Source organism: Engraulis encrasicolus, chromosome 6 (genome assembly GCF_034702125.1).
Source record: "Engraulis encrasicolus isolate BLACKSEA-1 chromosome 6, IST_EnEncr_1.0, whole genome shotgun sequence".
In the NCBI taxonomy this organism is placed as follows: Eukaryota; Metazoa; Chordata; class Actinopteri; order Clupeiformes; family Engraulidae; genus Engraulis; species Engraulis encrasicolus.
This window is the reverse complement of record NC_085862.1, coordinates 17,868,560-17,890,088: the sequence shown is the minus strand read 5'-3', so window position 1 is coordinate 17,890,088 and position 21,529 is coordinate 17,868,560. Positions and strand designations below refer to the sequence as shown.

General features: G+C 44.7%; 1 long non-coding RNA gene across 3 annotated transcripts; it reads left to right on the top strand.

Annotated features, from left to right (window-relative positions):
* The first annotated feature begins 17,495 nt into the window (after nt 1-17,495).
* On the top strand, nt 17,496-20,531 carry LOC134450226 (uncharacterized). 3 transcript variants are annotated; one of them, XR_010035043.1, is made up of 5 exons: nt 17,496-17,564; nt 18,579-18,699; nt 18,926-19,020; nt 19,311-19,479; nt 19,705-20,531. It is a non-coding gene; the product is annotated as an uncharacterized LOC134450226 (long non-coding RNA). The 3 variants fall into 3 exon arrangements; XR_010035042.1 differs by lacking the exon at nt 17,496-17,564 and adding an exon at nt 17,894-17,906; XR_010035041.1 differs by lacking the exon at nt 17,496-17,564 and having other exon boundaries at nt 18,324-18,699.
* The last annotated feature ends 998 nt before the right edge of the window (nt 20,532-21,529 follow it).

The following is a 21,529-nucleotide window of genomic DNA, read 5'->3' as shown; positions in this document are numbered from 1 at the left end:
GACTTTGTTTACGGCTCAGGATGTTTATCTTCCCTGTGTTGTACAGCCCTGGGGTGGAAATGGAGTGGTTGCAATATGTCTGTATTCACGCCAACAGCCACTTGTGTGCACGTGTGTGTGCGTGCGTGCGCGCGTGCGTGTGTGTGCGTGTGTGTGTGAGAGTTTGATACACCACACATACTTTCACAACATAATTCCAAGGTTACAGAGGTGTGGCCATCCTCATCATCAGAATAAAATGTTTTTTGTGCGTAAGATTGAGTCGTCTCACTTTAACAAAATATTCCACGGCAAGGTTACCGAGGTGCAGCCAAGACTAGTGTCCATCATCATCGTCATCAGAATAAAATGTTTGGGTTGGTCGGTGTTTGGTGACCCCAGAGGAAGAGGTGGGGGTCTCAGGCAGCCGTCAGGCCTTGCGAACCCTTGAATTGGATGTCTCAATAGCTGGGTGCGTGTGTGTGTGTGTGTGTGTGTGTGTGTGTGTGTGTGAATGTGTGTGCGTGTGTGTGCGTGTGTGTGTGTGTGTGTGTGTGTGTGTGTGTGTGTGTGTGTGTGTGTGTGTGTGTGTGTGTGTGTTGGGAGGGGTCTCAGTAGCTGTTGGGTCAGTCCACTTTCCCTATCAATCATTTTATTTTCTCCCCCTTTTCAATTCCAGGCTAGCTCCTACAATTATTGTTGATGTCAGACTGAAGGCATCCACACGCATGCTGCAGTCCAGTTGCGTATCTCCTCTGCCGTAGGGATTCACACTGCAGTCCGATTGCATTTCTCCTTCTGTAGGGGCAGCCAGCCCAATATAAGAACCTTGTGAGCACAGGGGACAGCACCATCGTGAAACTCCAACCCGACAACATTGCGAAAATCGCCAGTTAGTGGTCTTAACATGTTATTTCTGTGCTATTAGTTTAGGTCTGGACTGATCATCTGGAATGCAAGGCATTTCCTGGATGGGTGATAGTCCTTACCTAGGCAGATGGGTAACACTGTACAACAAGGTTACGTGGCGCTATTCCGACATGTCGCTATTCCGACGTTAGTGTCTATTGTCGGAATACCAACACGTTTTTCACCGGCCGCCACTATTCCTACATGCCGCTATTCCGACATCCCTAACCTTAACCGTAACCCTAACCCTAACCCCTAAAAAGTGTCGGAATAGCAGCATGTCGGAATAGCGCTATGTCGGAATAGCGATTTCCCCCCCCTTTACAACAAGGTTACATGAGATTCGCTTGACTTTAATCATTCAAATTCGCTCTTGTCGCTCAGTTTGCTTCGCCCCTGACGAATTCGCTCTGGTGGCGCTGGTCGCGTGCCCTCCATAGAGAAATAATGACCTCTGTCGCTCCGTTAGTGTAGGTCGCTCTTGGTCTGAACAAGGCACAAGGCTGTTTCTATGCCGACACGGTCACGCTGTCTGTTTCTCTAGTAGACAGTCTTCTCTTCTGTATTACCTCTCCTCTACATATTTCCTTATTATGACTGACACAGATAAGATTCATGACTGACACTCATTAGATACTCAGCTTGTGTTGCAGAATTCACCCTTAGTAGGGGATCTAAGCCGAGAAATCGCTACGCGCTGGATAGAAGCATATAATTCGGTGCACAATGCACATGTTCCTTGAGTGATTCATTTGAAGACATCCTAGAAGGGGTTCCCCTCGAAAAAAAAAAAAGGTCTACCATGTCATACAATATGTCATGTTAGTAATACATTACATTGTTATTACATGACATTATACTTAGCTGACAATGTTAATATAGTCCTCAGCAGAGATGAAGCAAGGGTAGCCTGCTTGACCAGATTGATAAAACTACAAAATGTACATAGTGTGAAAGTATGAGTCTGTGCTTACATGCTTGACAACCATGTAACATTGTGAACGATTTGAGAAGATTCTTGGTCTGAATTAAAATGAGCATTGCCCACACTAAAACTATGGTGAGAATAGACTGCTGCTAATGCTCGCTCAGCAGCATCTGAATGGGATAGTGTCAGTGCAAGATGCCCTAGGTAGCAGGTTCTCCATCCTCTAATTTCCATAACAGATATACATATTTTATTTGTATGAGAGAGGGTAAAGGACAGGACCTTTCCATATGTATGAAGAACCCCATAAGATCACCTAATTCTATATTTTTACAAGGCATTGTGCATATTGTGAGAGCATTTCAGTCATCTTTAGAATGGCATTACAGGTTACTCAATATAGGCCTACATGTAGGCCACAGTATGGCTTCAGTTCAAATTAAATGGAAATGTATTTCCTAGTATACTGTATGTTGAGTAAGAAGACAGAGGTAAATTGTTTTTTTATTTGCAGACAAGTACTTGTACTTGTGTCAAAAGTTGTATTAGTTAGCTCAGTAATCATTGAGTACTTAAATTGCTATCAAAACTGACAGCTGATGGACAACATGTACCGTAGGTCTTTGCCACCCTTACCCATAGTAGAAATATCTATATAAAACAACAATTCTCATATGGTATATAGGCTACTATAAAAGTAAATCATTACCTGTGCTCATTTTCTTGACAAGGCACACAAATAGTCTGGGAGGAAGGATAGTCTACCATACTCCGCCCCCCCAAACAAAATGCCACAAGACTTTTTTTAACCTTCAAGATTTTGAGCGGTAACAGTAACATAACTCATTCCCACTACACCCTTTTGCATAATATTGTACATGTCCTCAGAGTGCTCTACATGTTTCAGTTCTATGTAGTTGTACTGTACTGCAGTGCAGTGGAGTGCAGTACAGTAGTCAGAGAGAGTAGAGAGAGAGAGGTTCCATTGGCCCATTGTTTCCGGGTTCTATAATTGCAAGGGGGGGGGTGGGGGGTATCCCCCTTTAGGCAGACCTAAGCAGACCTAAGGACTGTTCTATTCAATGCAGGAGTATTATGACACACCCCTTTAGGCAGACCGGAACCTGGTCATGTTAGGTGCTCATAGCAACTTAGCATATCTCTATATACTTAAAGAATCTCTGGTACAGTACAGTAGCAGACAGAACGGTGCAGTATAATAAAGTACAGTAGAGTATAGTACAGTACAGTACAGTACAGTAGCATACAGTACGGTGCAGTACAGTACAGTAGCATACAGTACGGTGCAGTATAGTAAAGTAAAGTACAGTACAGTACAGTAGCATACAGTACGGTGCAGTCTAGTTAAGTACAGTACAGTACAGTACAGTAGCATACAGTACGGTGCAGTATAGTAAAGTACTGTACAGTACAGTACAGTAAAGTAGCATACTGCACGGGGCAGTAGAGTACAGTATGGTATATCAACGTACAGTACAGTACACTGTACGGTGCAGTAGAGTACAGTATGGTATATCACAGTACAGCACAGTACAGTACAGTAGCATACTGCACGGTGCAGTAGAGTACAGTACGGTATATCACAGTACAGTACAGTACAGTACAGTACAGTACAGTGCAATACAGTAGAGTACAGTATAGTCTTGATGACTTTTAGGCTACTTTGACTTTAGCCCTCCAAAGCCAATAGGATTTCCACATGCTGTTTTAAGTTTTTGAAAGACTATTTTAGTAGCCTATGTGAGAGAGGGAAGGCAGGCAGACATGTTTTAAACAAAGGACCACACCCACAAATAAAAAATAACGAGCAAACAATAAATTAAGTGGTTAGGTAGCCAACATGTCATCTAGGTTAAAACCAAAAGTAGATGAAAAACAGACATGTTACCATTTTGCTCTTTTAAAACATAAAGTATTTGTCAATATACTGTATGTATGGTGTATTGCATATTGATTATTCATAATTTCCTAAGCATAAATGCCCTTATCACTCCATTGTACACTTAGGACTGAGATATCCATATCTGAACATTAATCAGCATACATTTTATTTTGTAATGGCCTATAGTAAATCATCCAAGCTGTCACTGACACTTGATATGTACATGTATTATTGACTTGATTGATATGAATATTTCAGTTGGACTCCTAGGCTTAAATCATTGAGGGGGTCCTAAGGAAGTAGTAGTAGTTTGTGTGTGTGTGTGTGTGTGTGTGTGTGTGTGTGTGTGTGTGTGTGTGTGTGTGTGTGTGTAAGTGGGATTAAAATTATTGTTTGCCATCTTTATCTGAAGAGCAGACTGAGTGTCTGAACCTGCTAATGCTAGCATGCTAACATTGGGACAGTTATGTGTGGCCCAGTTCAAGGGTTTATCTCTTCTCCCCTAAATTTTCTAACCACAATTTTCTTTTTGGATGTTATAGATATGACCCACTGCAAGTTTTTAAAACTCTTAATGAATGAATGTCCATAGCTAATTGCCCAGAAATGAGCACTCAATTGTAGAGTGATCTCATCTCTGACCATGATTTTTTTAATGATTTTTCTGTTTTTGAATGTAAATAAGACATATATAACATTGTTTTTATGGTAAGTTTTGCACATATTTTCAAAGTTCAGTTTGTATACATCACACACAAATAGGTGGATTGGCCCATAACACCATTATGTCCAGGCAGTACAGCATTTTACTACTATTGGCTCGTTTTGGGCAGCCATCTTGGATTTACCCCATAAAAATGAACTTAATGACATTGAAATTTGGGGCACCCCTTCTGAAATGATGGAGAACACCCTAAGGAAGGTCTACACCGATTTTGGTGCTTCTATCCAGCGCGTAACGATTAGGCCCTATTTGGACGGTAAGATCCCCTACTACCTGCCCTTCTCACCCTCACATTCACCCTTACACTTGTTAGATACTCAGAAAAAGAAGGACCGGAAGCGCTGCAAAGATCAGAAAGTATTATGGGACACAGGTGCTCTATCAGTGGTTGTGGGTATAAAACATTAAAAGACAGAGAGTAATCTGAGGCACTCTGGTATCATAATTGTTCAGTCTTTTCCTTCTGTTTTTAATGTCTGGATAACCCAATTGTGTTGCAACATTTTCGGAGCCTGTGAAGCATTCACCCCACGAGAACCAACATGGCTCCAAAGCAGACCACAGCAGAAGTGAATGACGGCAAATCCCAGTGTCTGAATCTGTCTACTGCGTCTTTCACAACTGCTTTTCTGCTCCACATTTCACCATGACCTACATTTCTACGCAAAAGGCAAAAATCAAAACCAGATCGCATCAGATATGTAACCAGGATATTATTCATTGAGCTTACTCGACACGCTGAGCATGAGATGAATCACTGATTAGCTGCAAGATTCATACGCCCTTTATTATCAAGGCTGTTGCACAAGGTTCCTTCCGCTTGCGAAAAGGGCAAATGGAATGAATAGTGCATGCATGTACAGTCCAAATCCTGGCTCATAATATATTAAAGGCTTCCTGACAGATGAGGCACTAGGCCGACGTCGATGCCTCTCTCTGAATGTCAAAAGTCTGGACCCAAACACAGGCCACATGTTTTTCTCCACGCTCCATTTCTGCAAGTTTTGGCTGGCAAATTCTTCAAAATAATTGGCGCCCAGAATAGGTTTGCATGCATGGACTGGGAGTCTCGACTGGAAAGCCTTAAAATCATCCATCTGTACGTTTCACAGAACACGTGCCAGAGCAATTATTTCAGGCAAGGCGTGTCTTTTTAAAGGAAGGCATCCGTTTGTCTACATGCGCGGTGAGATAAGACATGCAAAGATTTTCCCCTTCTCCCCCTCTGTCTCTCTTATTATCTCTCTCTTTATCACAAACATGCAGTGCACACACATGCATGCACACACATTCAAACAATGAACTTAATCATCACCAAAGAATGTTGGCAAACCAAGATGGCCTCATGGAAGTTGCAAAAAAGTGAGGATTTTCCCCTAAATATTCATCAGTTGGATGCTAAGCAGTCTCCACCTGTGTTGTCTCAGCTTGCATGCTCTCATGACACAAGTCAAGTGTCCCCACGCACCACTGCAAACACTGTAGGCCAGAACAGCACAGCTGTGTCCCAGGCAGCACATCCTTCGACCGACTGCCCCTTAGGACACAGCATCTCCATCCGGCATACTCAGACCGTCCAGCAGCCATCATCTGTCCAGAGAGCCCTGACAGACACACTGATAGAAAAATAGGGGAGAGGTCATAGGTGGCCAAAGTAACAGTAGAAGTAAGTTTATGATGTAAGTACAACACTATCCCAAACTATGGCAGGTTTGTTTTTTTACTTCTACTTTTTACCTCTTTTTTTTGTTTGGTCACATTTGGAAGAGGTACGTTATTGATCCCGAGGAAATGAAGTGGTCCTGTTGCAAGTAGACATAGCATACATTGCAGAAAGCTACTGTATAGTATTGTACACTTTTACACATAATGTTTCATTCACTTTCACATTCACTTAACTGTCTAGGTAGGAAGAAATGAAAAGAGCAGCTTTTGGCTTGTGAGATAAAGAACCTCATAGCATCAGGAGCCTGTTGTGGCTCTTGGATGAGACAAACACGATAATAACTTGATGGCTCCAGCATGGAACACAATGGAATGGGTGCGCAGGGGAAAGGGATGGAACGGGTGCGTGACATGACTGTCATGTTTTGGATATTGTGCGTCTGTTTTGGATACCATCCTTGCTGTGCACCGTTACAGCAGTCCGCACCTTCCCACCATGTTCCATGAGACCAGGCGTGCTGCAGAGATTGGCCTTGTTTGGAGAGAGAGAGAGAGAGAGAGAGAGAGGAGAAGAAAATACCTAAACATAACAGGAGGAGAGGAGAGAGTGATGTACTGCATCTGTCTGGATGCTATACTGCTGGGACAAGCTCACGACTTTGTCTGCCAAGCACGCACACACACACACACACACACACACACACACACACACACACACACACACATGCACACACACATTCAGTCTGCCAAACATTCAGGAGCTGGCCCCTCTCTCGCTCGCCTCGGTAACAATAACTGGCCTATATAGGAGAGCCATAGGACGCGGGATGGACTTATCATGCTACAGAAGCACGAGGAACCTCTGCATAAGCAAACGTGGCTGCACTGAGATCGAGATGTCAATGAAACAAAACATGGTACTTCTCTATTCTGTAAAATAAAAAGAATAGTTCTCTTTATTTTGGATGATTCTTAAAGCTGGACTTACACTATGCGACTTTTGCCCCGATTTGGCACTCGCACAACTTTTTGGGAGTCGGGCCGATTTCTTGCTCAATCGCAGGTCAATCGAGAGTCACGCATCGTGCAGTGTACATGGGGTAACGACAAGCGATTTCACCTCACGATCGTGCACTCGCAGGGTCGCAAGAATATCAAAGCTGTTTGAAATCCTGGTCGTGCCTTGTGAGTAAATCGCACAGTTAAAGCAGTGCTACGACCCGACACATGCACAAATGAATGGGACCGTGCGATTCGCTCTTGATCGCGTCCTCATCTCCACCTCAGGTGCGCATGTTCCCTTGTCTGCTGCCCCGGGAAACACGGGTGTCGTGTTGCACAGTCGGACCATTCTGCTCGCATCCGACTGTCGGCTCGTATAGCCTATTGTGAGGACGTGAGTCATGAGAAATGAACTTTTAAATCGCAAAATATCCTTGTGCAGTGTGAGCAGGAGCTTAATACCCACGACTGAAAATATGGCACAGTGTAGGCCTATGCCCAACTTAAGGAATGAGCACCCAGTTGCTTTTTACTTTGGTTGAGTTGAGCGCCTTATACCACTTCGTTTGACAAGTTCATTGCAATAGAGACATAGAATCACAAAATGTGATTCAACCTGCAGTTGAACGACGTATTACAGTAAAATGGCAGCAAAGCCTCATGGAAAGGATTTCACAAGTCGACTTTTCCCAGGCTATTGGCCAGGGCCGCTGCTGAGGTTTTGGTGACCCTAAACATAACTGGTCAGGAGGGCCCCCTCATAATTAAATAATAATAATACATTTTTTGTCAATCTCAATTTAGGAGGGCCCCAAATTTGGGGGCAAAGTGATTTGAGGCCCTAAGCGCAGTGCTTACTCTGCATATGCCTAGCGGTGGACCTGCTATTGGCATATACTGGCGGCTGCAGTCCCAGGCTCTGGTCTTTAGAGGAGAGAGGAAAAGGCTGCTTAGCCAAATTAATCATGTGCATTATGTGAAATTAGCAGAAAGAATGTCACAAGTCAACACTTCACCCCAAAGTACCCTCACCGCCCATTTATCAAGAGGAGTAGTTGACATCAATGGAGCATTAATTTCAGCAGTTAAATGTAATGTCTCACCCAGACACAGAACACACACACACATATGCACGCACGCATGCCTGTGTGCGCGTGCACACACACACGCACACACACACACACACACACACACACACACACACACACACACACACACACACACACACACACACACACACACACACACACACACACACACACACACACACACACATTATATTCTAATCACTCATGTATGAATACATGTATATTTTTATTATTATTGTTTACTAACACACATCCCTCCTCCCCTCCGACTCCCCCTCCCCCTCCTCCCCATGAGTGTTCATATCTGTAGGGCTGCTGACAGCCTTGGGCGGTTGTAGGACAAAGTCATAACCCTAACCCTAACCCTAACCCTAACCCGGGAGAACTTACCCCTTTATCTCGCCCCTTTTTCCCGCCCCGTTGGCACCCCATGCATATCTTCGCCTCCATCTCTTTCTCTGGGCTGAGTGTGTGTTTTCTAACCCCATGGTGCTGTACTGTATTGTAAGTTCATTCCTTTTAGCTGGAGTCAGAGCCGGCCGTAAAATGTTTCTAATCATAAACTCCAACGGCTCATTTGTCTTACTGTGGATGCGTGTGACCTAACAATCTGTTGCGTGTACAAGGGCCTCCCCGTCTCCTCTCCTAATGGCAAAAGACAAATAGCTTTTGAAAATGTTTTCCCAACTCCAGCCCAGACAGAAAAGCAGGGTTATTAGTGTGGATAGGCCATGTTTTGCTCTCTCCTATACACACACACAAACTCTCTTTTTCTTTTCACGTCGTTCCCTCTCTCACTCTGTTTGACTCTTTTTCTGTCTGTCTTTCTCTCCCTCTCTGCCTTTTACTCTCTGTCACCTTTTTTCTTGTAGCCTACCATCTATTATTCTGTTTCGCAAAGTTTCCCTCCATCTATTATTCTGTTTCGCTCTGTTACTCTCACTCTCTCTCTATCCAATGCTCTCTCTCTCTCTCCATTGCTCTCTCTCTTTCTCTTTCTCTCTATCTCTCTCTATCTTAATTTCCTCTCGGACTCTCTTTCTCTTTCTCTGTTTCTCTTTCTTGGTTACTCTGTCTCTTTCTCTGTTATTCTCTCTCTGTTTCTCCCTCTGTCTCTGTCTCTGTCTCTGTCTCTCTCTCTCTCTCTCTCTCTCTCTCTCTCTCTCCCTCTCTCTCTCTCTCTCTCTCCCTCTGTTTCTCTCTCTCTGCCCCCCACCCTCTCTCCCTCTGCCTCCCCCTGTGTTCTGGTTCTGTGGTTCTGTACAGCCCTGCTGGCGCAGTGCCATTTTGGCAGAGGTTGCCGTGGCGATTAAAGCCCCAGTGATGTAATCCTGAGGGAGGCTTCCCGTTGGCCGGCTGTAAATCACCGCTCCTCACGGTCATGTCCTGGGCCCCGGTCGGCACTCGCGGTGGAACCCTGTGTGTGTTCAGGGGTTTCCAAGGAGGACGAGATGACATGGTTGGGGCCTTAGTGTGTGTGTGTGTGTCTGTCTGTCTGTCTGTCTGTCTGTCTGTCTGTCTGTCTTGCATGCTTGCACTTTGGATGTACTGTAAGTAGTATGTGTGGGTTTTTGAATGCCCTGTTCCCCAGTGCCTTCAACAGGCTGATCTCGCTTTTACAGCCTCAAGAGGGACATTGCGAGGAGGGGTAGAGGTGTGTGCGTGTGTGTGTGTGTGTGTGTGTGTGTGTGTGTGTGTGTGTGTGTGTGTGTGTGTGTGTGTGTGTGTGTGTGTGTGTGTGTGTGTGTGTGTGTGTGTGTGTGTGTGTGTGTGTGTGTGTGTGCATAAACAAAACTGCATCTGTCCCTTGAATATTCCACGGTAAAGGACACAATTGAGAGAACATCTGTTGGGTGTCTCTGGGAAAAGTCAGACAAAGACAAAATACTGCCAGGGAAGAGAAGAGACAAGGATGAAGCTTGGTCAGTAGTTGCAGGGACACTTAAGAGTTACAAAAATTTAGCCCTACTGTGATAACACTGTACTTCCCAGGTCCCTGCATAACATTGATAGCTCTATTGTACACTCTGCATAAAGCATTCATGACTGTTTCATAAGACATTCGTACCAAATCTTTCATGAACATGGAAGACGAAAGGACAGCAATTTGTCAAAATAAAAATTAGCGGGGGCGGATTTCAAACTTTGATACAGTTTAGTCCTCAAACTTGTAATTATCTCTTCAATGCCATGTCCATATGTTAAAGGCCGTACACACACGTCGCTGCTATTTACTCGCTACTTGCTCACTCGCCTACTTGCCACTCGCTCTGGGTGATTTTGTTTACTGGTTGTCATGGTTCCCGCTGTCCGCGCCAATAACGTCCGTACGAAACAAAATGTAGGCCTACGCTGTTTAACGTTGATCGTGTGCTGTGCACAACCATGCATATGAGCCTTTGATGGTGTACACTGTATGTATTTTCCTCAACACGTTTAACCAAAGTGTGATGGCGTGCAGAAGTTGGGTGGTCAGAACACCACAGGGGCAACGTCACCTGTCAATAATCTGTATTCTGCATTCCAATTGGTTACTCGCTTAATTCGCATCGCTCGAAGATAAAATAAGTTTATCTCGGAACCCGCCCACATCGCATCGCTTGTACTCTCCTCGCCTACTCGCCAGCGAGACTCGCTGGAACACGTAGACATTCTATTGACTTCATCCGCTGAGCGAGTAACTAGCAGCGACGTGTGTGTACGGCCCTTTAGCGTTGGGTAAAGTAAGACGTGCAGGCTATGACCAGGTACCTGACCAGATGAGGCATAAATGCTGAGTGCTGTGTTATGCCGTGTACAGACCAGGAGCGAACGAAGCGACGGAAGTCATTATTTCTCTATGGAGGGCACGCGACCTGCGCTACAAAAGCGAATTCGCCAGGAGCGAAGCTTCTTGCACGACCAGAACGAATTTTGACGATTAAACTAAATCTAATCGCAGGCGAATTCGCTCTGACGCTGTTCGGCGAAAACCAATCGGAACGTTCATATCTCCGAATGTCCCAGGTTGTCAAGGCAGAGCCGTTACGTGATAAGCTGAATCAAACATGTCAATGCTGCGTCTGGAGCGAAAACAGCGAGTTCAAGGCGAAACTTCTTCTGCTACCCACGCTACTAGGTTCGTTCTTGGTCTGGACACGGCATTAGGCTGTGTCACATTGAAGATGACACTTGCCCAGCGGGTATTTCATTTAACATTTTTCAATAACTGTCTGAAGAAATAAAAGTTAAAAGCTATCTAAAACCATTTTTAATCTTAAAATTCAAAATTCCCTTTTGCAGCCCTCCAATATATATAGGTATTTAGGTACTCAGCTAAGAAAACTTTGTTCTATGTTTAAGGGAATAGAATATTGTGTTTTATAGGCAATAAACTGACTATGGTCTGTATGATTGAGGCGATGTGGAATGTGCGTGTGTGTGCGCGCGCGTGTGTGTCCATGTGTGTGTGTGTGTCTGTGCATGTGTGCATGCATGCGTGTGTGTGTGTGTGTGTGTGTGAAAGACTCCAGCAGAGTGTCCACGTGGAGGTGTTAGCTATGCCAAAAGACTCATCAGTCAGTACAACTCAACACCTGGGCCTGTTACCCGCAATGAAACAGCCCCAGTCTCTATGTGTTTGTGTGTGTGTGTGTGTGTGTGTGTGTGTGTGTGTGTGTGTGTGTGTGTGTGTGTGTGTGTGTGTGTGTGTGTGTGTACATGCGTCCGTGCGTGTGTGTATGTGTGTGCATGTGCATGTCTGTCTGTGTGTGGAAAAAAGAGAGAGAGAGAGAGAGAGAGAGAGAGAGAGAGAGAAAACATACGTACATGTGTCTGGAGTGAGAGTGTGTGTGTGTGTGTGTGTGCATTTGTGTGTGTGTGTGTGTGTGCCTGTGTGTGTGTATGTACTATATATTGGTGAACTTTGCATGTGAGAGTGGGCATGCATTTTCAAGGCTATTCCTGCATGTGTGTGTGCATATATAAAAGGAGTTTTTATGTCTGAGTCTGTGTACATGTATTGTATGTAGGCTACCCAGTTTTTTTCATGTAGCCTATATTTGATGAGCCAGCTTTCCACTGACTAAATATCTCCAAACCCTACCCTTCCCTACCCCCTACCCCCTAACCCTGCCCCCAGCCCCCTCACCGGTCCAGGTGCAGTCTGCTGTCCATGTGGGGTGAAGTCCTGAGTCTGGTCAGAGCACATGCATGCACACACACATGCACACATGCGAACACACGCACACACACACACACACACACACACACATGCACACATGCGAACACACACACACACACACACACACACACACACACACACACACACACACACACACACACACACACACACACACACACACACACACACACACACACACACACACACACACACACACACACACACACAGAACAAACACACACACACACACACAGAACGAAACTCTACCGTCACAAAACCAGTGCCTCCAAATACATATGCGCAGCACCCTCTAACCTGTGTAGTCTAGTCTGGCTTATCTGTTGTATGTGTTAATGGCGTGCACAGTGTGTACAGTATACAGAGTGCCAGTAACCCTGGAGCCAGTGAAGTTCATTGGAAGGTCCTTCAATCATGCAAGGCACAAAGGAGAGCTCAGCATGATATTGGAGAGCAGATTTGGGACAAAGCATGTACAATCGCTGGGCCTTTTTTATGTGACATCAAACAACTTTAATTCACTGCATCCGGTGGAATAGACATTATATACTTACACTTGTCTTCTTTTGAAACCGGTAGTTGTTCATACCTGTTTCACTTCCAAACAGAACTTGTGGGGGCGATGTGGCTCATTTGTTGGAAGGTCTTTCGCTCAAGCTGAAGCTACTGTGGCCCCTAGCGAATTGGAATAGGAGCCGTATGATCTAGCCAGCTTTCACAGCAGGCCCACGCCACACAAGGGGGCTGAGGTGAGATCTGCATGGTTTTGTGGAATCAGGAATTGGGACAGCAGAATTATCCAGCATTGCAGCAGAAGCTGTATGAGCAAACCAGGCCTTTTTCTACAGGCCCACGCAAGGGGTTGGAGTGGATTCAGCATGACTTTGGGAGAGCAGGATTTGGGACTATTAATGTTTTTTACAATTCTCAGCCAGAGTAGGGTTGTTGTAGTTTTTGCTCTCATTTTAAATAGCATCCATCATCAAGCCAGGGAAGGTCGTTGTAAGGTCCTTGACTCCAGCTTATTGTAAGTTTCTGTGACCCTTAGCTAGCGAACTGGAACAGAAGCCGTATGAGCATACCAGCTTTCACTGCAGGCCCACACAACAAGGGGCTGAGGGGAAATCAGCATGAGTTGCGCATGGAGCTGGATTTGGGTTGCGTGATCCAGCGTTTCAGTATAATTGAACAAGAGCTGGATGAACTGACCAGGTTTGTATTTCAGTGCACTGATGGCCCACATATTCCCATGCTGTTGAGGATTGACTTGGTCGGGCAGCATTAACATTTATTGCATCCGGCTCCTGTGTAGTGCGGCTGTTGATATGGTTAAGGAGTTGAGTGTGCAGTTGTCAGAATCCACTGGTGCTAGTAGCCCTGGAGCCAGAGAAGGTCGTTGGAAGGTCCTTCACTCAAGCTTACTGTAAGCTACTCTGGCCCACAGTGAAATGGACCAGGAGTCGTTACAATGGAACAAAAGCTGTATGAGCAAACCAGGCCTTTTTTCCAGGCCCACGCAAGGGGTTGGAGTGGATTCAGCATGACTTTGAGAGAGACGGATTTGGGACTATTAACGTTTTTACAATTCTCAGCCAGAGAAGGTTGTTGTAGTTGTTGCTGTCATCTTGGATAGCATTATCAAGCCAGGGAAGGTCGTGGTAAGGTCCTTCACTGAATTTTAAGCTACTGCCCCTAGCAAACTGGGACAGGAGCCGTATGAGCTTACCAGCTTTCACTGCAGGCCCACACAAGGGGTTGAGGGGAATTCTGCAGGACTTTACCATGGTGCTGCATTTGGGATAGAGCGATACAGTGTTACAGTATGATTGAACAAGAGCTGTAATAACCAGGCTTGCATTTCCATGCCCACATTTTCCCAGGCTGTTGAGGATTGACTGGTCGACCATTGTTGAAAATTACTGCATCGGGCTCCTGTGTAGGCCGACTGTTGATATGGTTAAGGAGTTGAGTGTGCAGTAGTCAGAATCCACTGGTGCTAGTAGCCCTGGAGCCAGAAAAGGTCGTTGGAAGGTCCTTCACTCAAGCTTACTGTAAGCTACTCTGGCCCCCTGTGAACTGGACCAGGAACCGAATGAGTTAGCCATCTTTCACTGCAGGCCCACGCCACAGAAGGGGCTGAGGTGGGATCTGCATGATTTTGGAAAAGCAGGAATTTTGACAGCAGCATTGCAATGGAACAAAAGCTGTATGAGCAAACCAGGCCTTTTTTTCCAGGCCCACGCAAGGGGTTGAAGTGGCTTCAGCATGTCTTTGGGATTGCAATGGAACAGGACTAACCCGTATGGACTACTCCGGTTTAAAAAAAACACACATTTGATTAAACCAGCGCAGAATAAGGTACATTGCTCTGTAGTAAGCATAGCACAGTGGCCTGCTTTCCATGCGCACTGCAAGGCGCTGATGTGGATTGACTTAGTGCGCCAGCACTGATTTTGGAGAGTGCGTTATACAGAAATGGGATGCCAAGAGATCTGCTAAAGTTGGTTTGTTGGAATGGCTTTACGGTGTAAACCTCCTACTGTGTGTTCAATGGAGACTACTGCACCATAACAGCTTGTGTGTGTGTGTGTGTGTGTGTGTGTGTGTGTGTGTGTGTGTGTGTGTGTGTGTGTGTGTGTGTGTGTGTGTGTGTGTGTGTGTGTGTGTGTGTGTGTGTGTGTGTGCAGGGAAGCCAATAGGGGACCAGCCTGTGCTCTGCAGACTGTATTGGTGGAAGTCTTCTTTTCATCTCTTCATCGTCAACCGTCATTCTTTCTCTTCATCGTCACCGATTACTGACCCAGGTAAAAAAAAAGTGTACTTAATATATACTTGTATGTAGTATGTATTTTTGTATTTATAACATACTTCAAAAGTGTGTATTTAAAGAATTTTATTTTGATTAAGTACAGCTTAAACACATTTTAAGTTGACTTTTTTGTACTAAAATCAAACTTTGTACAAGTGTACTTAATATACTAAAATCATACTTAACTTACAGTAAGTATCTTTCAAATATACTTACTAATTCACTTTAGAATATGTTTAATGTGCACTTTAGCTTGCAGTTTAGTGTATTTTAAGTATACTACAAATCTATTTCAAGGTCATAAGAAAGTACTTCATAGCATGCTGCAGAAGGTCGACCCATGAATGGACCGTAATGCACACACACGCACACACACACACACACACACACACACGCACGCACGCACACACACACACACACACACACACACACACACACACACACACACACACACACACACACACACACACGCATGCACACACACACACACACGCACGCACACACACACACACACACACACACACACACACACACACACACACACACAGGCTTACACCTACACTGATAGACATGGACAGTTTTATGGGGACTGCTGTGAGCTTAAGCGGGATCTGGAAAGCACTGGGGGTGATGGCGAGGGCAGCGAGGGACGGCCAGATTCATCCTCTAAAGTCTGTCACACCTGCACAGACAGAAAGCGAAAACATGCAAATGATTTACTGGACATACAGGGATCCCTCTATCCTATCCAAATTTTCCACAGTGCTGATGAATGTGTGTGTGTGTGTGTGTGTGTGTGTGTGTGTGTGTGTGTGTGTGTGTGTGTGTGTGTGTGTGTGTGTGTGTGTGTGTGTGTGTGTGTGTGTGTGTTCGCATACTTTTGTGTATGTTTCTGTAGGTGTTAGTGACTGTGTGCGTGCGTGCATACCTGCCTTTGTGTGTGCGTGTGTGCGTGTTTTGGAGCAGAATTTGCAGTCGTGGAAACTTCTATGCATCTCTCATCAGGAATGGCTATTCCTATATTTTCTGCGTTCGTTTTTTTTACCCTGTAATCTGGAAAAAGAATCATGCACACGCGCACGCATTAGGGGTGTCAACAATGATCGATTCAGCGATCCGAATCGATGCGGGGCATGGACGATCCAGAATCGATCCGGCAAGTTCCAGAATCGATCCTGCAATTTTTTTAAGTTTCAATTACTTCCATGGATATTTCGGGAGCAAATGAATGTTAAATTAAATAAAAGCACTTCAAAACATTGCAAGACTGAAGGACAGATTGATACAGAAAACACCCAATTAATTGTTGCTCAGTGTAGGGACTATTACACCAAAGTTTAATTCATTTCCCCTCATTTTACGAATGCCAGCCATTTTGTAAGATGAGGACACCATTTTCTCTTTCTACTGTACCTGGTTCGAATTACATACGTGGCTCAGCCCCGCCCCTGTACCTATAAAACCCCAGGTCAAGGTATGAGTGGCCCCTCTTCCCCGAAGCCCACTTCCTCCATCGAGATGTGAGACGTGCTGAAACACGTCTCCTTAGAGGGACGTCTATTTTAGAAATTATTGAAACTGTAAGTTATCTTGGCCAGGTTAACACTACAGTCGAGATATTTCTTCCTTCAACCGGTTTTCGTTTGTATTGCATTTGACTTTTGCGAACCCTGCTAGAGCAGTGAGTCAGGACACACGAGGAACTCACGTGCTATAGGATAACTTTTGTACGGACAATTGTTAATCTTTTACTAGTATCAAAATCAAGGACCTCGCCTAGAGTCTACGGAGATTCGGCTGAGCCTGATTGTCTGTTCCCCAAGAGAGTGGACAGCCGGTATAGTTATTACGCGTGGAACGGACCTGCGTGCACCCGCCTTTCTCACTGGACCTTCGCAAGACGGCGCAAAGACAATCGGACTACACAACGAAATACCACTTTCCTTTCCCCGTTCAACGAAGCAAGACTTGTTTGGACACATTGCAACTTCGTGCCCCGGAACTGCGTGTGGTATTGCTTGGACCCACAGACGGTACCCGAGCAGCTTGGAGAACAAAGGGACCTCGTGCGCACGAAGACGCACACACCCACCTCGCCTGAGGGATCAAAGGATTTCTCTCTCTTCCTACCAAGGATAACGCAGTAAGAACTGAATTTGAATATGGTCCAGCTGCGTCTTGTCCAGCTAATACCGCTACGCCCATTCCTCCTTACTAGACCGCCCTCACAGTAACGCCCCTTTGGCTGTTCAAGTTTCTTCTGAAGTCAGTGACATGCTGCCGAATGACAACACTTGTAAGCGCCGCGCGGGACTTATTAAAACGACTGGATGGATTTCGCTGGATGGATTTCGCTGCAGCGATCACTCAACTGTCGGTAAGATTTCGAATAAAATGCATGAATATACATAACGGTTACTTTACGAGTTGACTTAGTCGGAGTGCGAACAGAAAGTCGGAGGTGTCATATTTGTTCAACCTGGTGTTAAACGTAATTTCAATTCTTGACCAGTGCATGTAAAGAAATTGTAAATAAAACCGACTTGATGTAGTAGTGCTAAAAATAAACCTTTATATTTTCTCTTAGTGAACTTCTCAAAATATATGGGCTAATGTAGATACCACTTGGGATGGGTTTATCGTTACCTATTGTTTCTAATGGGGCGTTAATTGGTGTGGCACCCGGAACTCTTCCTCACTTCGGGTAGATTGGCAAGGGGTAAGCTGTGTTTTTTTCCCTCCGTGTCACAAACTATTTAATGATGTTTCTGTACTTTAATTTCTCTGCTACTTTATTGATCTTTGATGGAAAGATATTCTGTTACGTTTGTGTTGATATTTTCGTTGTAATTTTCGCTCAAAGTATGTACATTAGCGCCATTAATGTCCGCGATCGTTATGAAGTTAACAGGTGCTAACGAGCAGATTGGGAAGTAAATAAATGCTACTGGATCGAGGCCCCTCATCTCTCCTGCCTCTTCAATCATCCAAAGACTGTTTAGTCTGTTATTTTAATGTAATGGTCGGTTCATTGACTTGACTTGTCATTGGGTCTGATTTTAAATGTGCCATATAGTTCAATGTGGGAGCAGGTTCACACACTAAATAAGACAGCACAAGCAGATTTTTTGTTTTATTTTTCTCAGAGCAGAGTAGAGCAGATGTTTCAGGTTGCTGCCATCAGAGAGCAGTGACTTGACCTCAGTGTCTTATTTAGTGTACTACTCCCACATTGAACTCTACTTTTTGGGTCCACGCACCTACTTATTTCTAAACATCTAGAGTGCAACAATACCCATGCCTCCTAATGTGCCATATAACCTGTATCTCGCCTATTGTGTGTGTGTGTGTGTGTGTGTGTGTGTGAGTGTTCGTGAATGTGTTCACGCAGATATAAGAAGTTGGGGTTGGGGTTGATGATCCACATGATGGTGATGGACCAGGACAGCTCTGGACCTCCTGACTGGCAGCTCCATCCTCAACCTCCCTTCCTGTCCTTCACACATGTGCAGGTAAGGCCAATTTTTTAAAAACTCACTGCATTGTCTGAGGCAAAAGTAGGAGAAAAGGAGTGAGTGAGTGAGTGAGAACCCGGCCATTACATGTGATGTGACCCTTAAAGGGCGTGTGTGTGTCCTAGAACCAAGACAGTGGCAGTGTGTGTCTGTCTGTCTTTGGTTAAGGATATTTTTAAGATACTACCTTGTTGTGTTAACATTATTTTGCTATTTCTGACAGGCAGAGGCAGTTTTCTGAAGGATGGTTAATGTCAGTATCAACATGTTGTGATGGAGGCTTCCACCTGAGCTGAACACAGAAACTTGCACACAGTGGTGAGTAAAACACTGAATCTGTTTTGTTCTGCACTAGACCAATAAGTATTTCATATAGTAATTCCTTTCTGTGCTGTGTTTATTTATTGAAAAAAAATGTGGATAGAGGATAATACAAAACACTGGCACTGTAGTGATCCCTGCACAGGCCAGAAGCTGTGTATCTCTTCAGCCTGGTGTTCTGCATTAAAATGATGGGTGTGATTTTTATGTAGTGTATTCTATGTATCCCTCTCGTGTGTGTGTGTGTGTGTGTGTGTGTGTGTGTTTGTTTGTGTGCATGCGTGCAGATGGAAGCAGTCGTTCCTGTTCAGCATTGATATGCCGGTAATGGGTTTGATGAGCCACAGCGTGGTGATGGGCAATCAGCATCAGGACCAGGGCCGCTCACAAGGAGAACCTCCTGCCCTGCCTCTTCATCCTCAACCTCCAATCTTCCTGCTCTTCACACATGTGCAGGTGAGGACAACCTCTAAAATGCACACTTGACTTGAGGCAAAGGGGGGAGAATAGGCGTGCATGCATGCACGTGCACCAAACTTTAAGACAGTAGCAGTGTGTGTGGGGGGGGCATGTGCACAAGCATATGCACATGCTCATGTCATGTCCTTCTGTAGGTAGATAGGGGTTGGTTGTTTTTGTCTTAATTGTCATTCATAACATTAACATGCCTTTTTTTGACAGGCACAGAGCCAGTTTTCAGAGGGAGGGCTGATGACACCAGCAACTTCGGATCTGAACCTGATCAACCCAGCACCAACCACTGTGCCGCTCCTCCTCTGCCAACTGCACCACATGGCTCCACCATCTCAAAAAGGCACAGACACTACTCCACTTCCTGCGAAGGATGAGAGAAGAGCCGACCTCCCCACAACGGCACTCACCACCTTCTACAGGGGTGTCATTGAGAGCATCCTGACCAGCAGCCTCTCTGTCTGGCATGGCAGCCGTCAAGCTGAAGACTAGAAGGCAGTACAGAGAGTGGTGAGGACAGCAGAAAAGCTCATAAGATCACCCCTACCTGTTCTCCCTACTACCATCAGGGAAGCGCTAGCCCAGCATGCAGTGCTGCAAAAGCACACTGGGAAACGACTTCTTTCCACAAGCCATCAGACTCCTCAACGCACTGAAGAAAACCACATGAATAACCAAGGACACGGGAGAATATTCCATGAACACTTCTTTCACCATGCCACTTACACTTTACTCATTGCACCTTGTATACAGCATCTTCACACCACCTGTATGAACTCCTCCTGCCGTGTGTGTGTGTCCACTGTGTTTGTGTATTTATTGTCCATCAGTATGTTAATCTTATTATTGCACACTGTTTGGGTGTCTGTATTTATAGTATGTATCAGTCTATATTTAATGCCAATGCCTTATTTTTAGTTATTAGTTAAATGCACATTGGAGACTGGTCAAACACAATTTCAAACTTTGTGTTAACTCTCTTGTTGACCGTTCACACTTCATAGTGTAAAAGTAAACAGAAATAAATTCACATTTCATTCCTGTTTCGTTCACTTCTTTCAGCAATGTATGTGGCCTACATGCAGGGAAGCTGACAGGGGGGACAAAGGGGTCCGTGGACCTGGGCCCAGTGAGACGAGGGGTCCAGGAATGGGTCCTCATTACATTGTATGTAGTCTATGTATTGAGTGGGGGGCCCTTTCAGATGACTTTGTCCTGGGCAAAGCCAAAGCTGTCAGCGGCCCTGATTATGTATGCACAAACACTGGTTATGATGGTAGGAACATTTTTCTCTGTTTTCTGATGGCCTTTGAATTAAGACAGGCCAATCTGGAACCTCTCCTGGATAAAGAGGTAAGCTTCAATGGTGTGGTCACTCCTAAATCATAGACAGACATGGAGTATGGTAGGCCTATGGTAATGAAGAAATCGTTTTCTCCAATAAAACAAACAAATAGCCTATTGCTATTTCAAATACTATTTCATATTTTTTCATTAATATCTGCTCTTTTCAAGCTGGCCACATAACTGTGGTGAGGTGACACTCATTAGGCCTACTTCAAAAAGTCGGGAATGTGTTGCTGATGTACATCGTACAACTTTTCTAAGTAGCCTATATCATGTCTTACCAAGTGAACAACCTCGCCTAAAAGGGTTTTTTAATTATTATTTGTCGGGGTGTGTTAATATCCTGGAAAGGATAAATCTGTGGTTTAATCATATAGCCTACCCAGTGTTAACAGTGACCTCGATACACACAGCTAGGAGAGGTAATACCAACGCATTGACAGTATATATTTAGGCAATATATACAGTATTTACTGTCAATGTGTCAACGTTGTGTTGAAATCAAAGCATTTTGGCGACCTGATACGTTATGACAAATCTGTGCATAGCGACACGAGTTCTAAACAGTAGGCTACAATGTCCGAGGTACGGGAAGACAAAGCAAAATACATATTGGGATTAGAAAACGTGTGATTTATCTCACTTTCTTACATAAATTGTTGAGAATATTATGTCAGTGGAATGTTCA